Source organism: Stigmatopora argus, unplaced genomic scaffold, assembly GCF_051989625.1.
Source record: "Stigmatopora argus isolate UIUO_Sarg unplaced genomic scaffold, RoL_Sarg_1.0 HiC_scaffold_164, whole genome shotgun sequence".
Lineage (NCBI taxonomy): Eukaryota > Metazoa > Chordata > Actinopteri > Syngnathiformes > Syngnathidae > Stigmatopora > Stigmatopora argus.
The window spans coordinates 30,001-33,416 of NW_027520169.1; the positions used below are offsets into that span (position 1 = coordinate 30,001).

At 63.4% G+C, this 3,416-nt stretch overlaps 1 non-coding gene across 1 annotated transcript; it reads left to right on the forward strand.

Annotated features, from left to right (window-relative positions):
• The first annotated feature begins 1,240 nt into the window (after positions 1 to 1,240).
• Positions 1,241 to 1,394, forward strand: LOC144070519 (5.8S ribosomal RNA). Its single transcript, XR_013299365.1, has one exon. It is a non-coding gene; the product is annotated as a 5.8S ribosomal RNA (ribosomal RNA).
• Positions 1,395 to 3,416: the final 2,022 nt, after the last annotated feature.

Genomic DNA, 3,416 nt, shown 5'->3' on the forward strand with positions numbered 1-3,416 from the left:
AGTGAACAAATCAGCCCGTAAGCCAAAAACCGAATGAGGGCAAGTTGCAAATCCTACGCTACCTTCGAATTCCAAGACGCAGGGCCGTACACGGTCGACCCCGACCACGCCGGAACCGAAGCCCCAAAGGCCACGGGTACCCGCTACTCTCCCCTCGCCTCCGGCGGGGCGGAGGGGGGTTCAATGCCTCCGGTTGGATATGACGGAGCGCCCGTGGTCGCCGGTCCCCCCCCCACTACCCACTCATCCAGCTGAGGGGTTTGACGGTAGCCCACCCGGGGCAAAAGGGGCGGCGGAGACCGGCTGGTTCCGGCGAGATTGCGACGAGCTGGAGCGATGGCAGACACCCTGGCCGGCCCATAAACGCGGGTGATCTACAAGTGACAAGGTACAGGTTGGCACCCGAACCATCGCGGGTGTGCGGACAAGCTGGGTGGTTTTGGCCGGTGCGCGTGAGCGCGTGCTTAACTAGAGGCGGTTCCCCGGCTTACGTGATTCCTTGACGGGTAAGCGTCTGACGGGCCCGTTCCTCGCCGGGGTTTGTGGCGCGCCTGAGTCCGATTAATACATCTTCGATGTTGGCGGCCAGACCCACAAAACTCGTGCCACCGCGCTCGCTGGCCTGGTCTCGTCCTTGTCACGAAATCGTCGCTCCCCGTGACCTGGTTCGGGCCTTGCCGCGGAGCGGTAGGTGCACTGTGCACGCCCACGTGTAACGAAAGGAAGGTAGGAGGGGAAAACACAACCCAGGCCGGTCCTACACGCGGGTGTGTTACGTTACGCCAGGTTCCACATGCCGGCAAGCGCGAGCCTAAGCAGGGAGGAAGAGTTGGCACCACCGGTCTTACGGTCTCGGAAGGATTGTTGCAAGGTTTCATGTTCATTGGGAAGAGCATTAGAGCCCGGTCCGAAATAGATTGGACGTCTGCGCGTGTGACCCTCTGTTACTGATTATCCGGGTTCTTTCCGTCGCCGAGCGCGGAGTTTGACCGACGCCAATTCCCCTCTAGGTTGTTGTGTTCTAGGCCGGAACACGACGGCCCGCGCCACCGTGCCCCGCGACTCCGGCCATCGGCCTTGTCCCGGAGCGGTAGGTGCACTGTGCCCGCTTGCCCGCAATACCTTCCCTGCATTTCCACCTCCAGGAACTAGCCTCTGACTTCCAACCCATAGGAGGCCCGCAGGAAGCCCACCCACCCAACCGATGGGCCGACTGTGGCCGCCTTTGGGGCTCACTGACAACTCTTAGCGGTGGATCACTCGGCTCGTGCGTCGATGAAGAACGCAGCTAGCTGCGAGAACTAATGTGAATTGCAGGACACATTGATCATCGACACTTCGAACGCACCTTGCGGCCCCGGGTCCCTCCCGGGGCCACGCCTGTCTGAGCGTCGTCTGAGATTCAATCGGGACGTCCGTGGAGCGGGACAGGGCCGCCACGGATCCCGCGACTGGGTGGTTATCGAGGGCGACCACGTTACCCTAAGTGCAGCCGCGGCGGGGCTCCTCGATGCCCGCACGAAACGGCATGGTGTGAGAGAGAGAGTGAGAGAGAAGACACGTGTAAGAGAGAGGCATGTGTAAAACCTCAGTCCGCGGTTCACGGGCGGCTTTTTGGCGCAAACTATGACCGCCCCGTGATGTCCCAACCGCACCCGAGACGAGGTGTAGCCCCAGCCGGCGTGGAACACGAGACACGCGCGCGCACGAAAAAAAAAATCTCCTCCTCCTCCTCAGTGAGCGACACCAGTTATTTGCACTATCCGAATCCGACCTCAGATCAGACGAGACGACCCGCTGAATTTAAGCATATTACTAAGCGGAGGAAAAGAAACTAACCAGGATTCCCCTAGTAGCGGCGAGCGAAGAGGGAGAAGCCCAGCGCCGAATCCCCGGCCCGCGGGTTGGTCGAGGGAAATGTGGCGTAAGGAAGGTCCCTTTTGCCCGGTGCCGCCCGGTGGGCCCGAGTCCTTCTGATGGAGGCTCTTCCCATGGACGGTGTGAGGCCGGTAGCGGCCCCCGGCGCGCCGGGGCGGGACCTTCCCGGAGTCGGGTTGCTTGGGAATGCAGCCCAAAGCGGGTGGTAAACTCCATCTAAGGCTAAATACTGGCACGAGACCGATAGTCGACAAGTACCGTAAGGGAAAGTTGAAAAGAACTTTGAAGAGAGAGTTCAACAGGGCGTGAAACCGTTGAGAGGTAAACGGGTGGGGACCGCGCAGTCCGCGCGGGGGATTCAACCCGGCGGTGGCACGATAATCGACGCAGCCCGGTGGTCGCGGGGATCCTCCCGGTGGCGAGCCACGTCTTCCGTTCCCTCCCCCGGGAGGTGCGGTGCGTGGTCACGCGCCGACGGGGACCCCGTCCCCGGCGCATCAGGCGTCGCCCGCCGGGCGCACTTCCCCCGTCCGCGGTGCGCCGCGACCGGCTCCGGGTCGGCCGGGAGGGGCCAGTGGTGAAGGTGGCGCGCGGGAGGCGGCGTGGATCAAGAGGTCCCCGGCCACCCGGCTGGGGTGTCCTCCCGCGTCGCGCCGTGCGCTCTACAGCGCCACGCCCTCACGTCGCCGTTTTCCCCCGGGGCCGTGGAATGTACTCGCTGCGCCCTCCTGAAAGCGAAAGGCCTCCGGGCTGGTAGCACGAAGGACGGGGCCCCCTCGCCCCCGGCGCGGCCGCCGAACCTATGGGTCGTCACTGTGCATCAGTGCTTCCCCGGCGCGCCGCACCGCCCGGGCGGGGACCGGCCCACGGGAACCCAATCCGACAAAAGGGCGTCAGGGGTCTGCGGCGATGTCGGCTGCCCACCCGACCCGTCTTGAAACACGGACCAAGGAGTCCAACGCGCGCGCGAGTCAGAGGGTCAGTCACCCGACGAAACCCCGAGGCGCAATGAAAGTGAGGGCCGGCTCGTACGCCGGCCGAGGTGGGATCCCGGCCTTGAACACGTATCCGGGCGCACCACCGGCCCGTCTCGCCCGCAGCGTCGGGGAGGTGGAGCTTGAGCGCGCGCGATGGGACCCGAAAGATGGTGAACTATGCCTGGGCAGGGCGAAGCCAGAGGAAACTCTGGTGGAGGCCCGCAGCGGTCCTGACGTGCAAATCGGTCGTCCGACCTGGGTATAGGGGCGAAAGACTAATCGAACCATCTAGTAGCTGGTTCCTTCCGAAGTCTCCCTCAGGACAGCTGGCACTCGACCCCGAGTACGCAGTTTTATCCGGTAAAGCGAATGACTAGAGGCCTTGGGCCGAAACGACCTCAACCTATTCTCAAACTTTAAATGGGTAAGAAGCCCGGCTCGCTGGCTTGGAGCCTGGGCGTGGAATGCGAGTGCCCAGTGGGCCACTTTTGGTAAGCAGAACTGGCGCTGCGGGATGAACCGAACGCTGGGTTAAGGCGCCCGATGCCGACGCTCATCAGA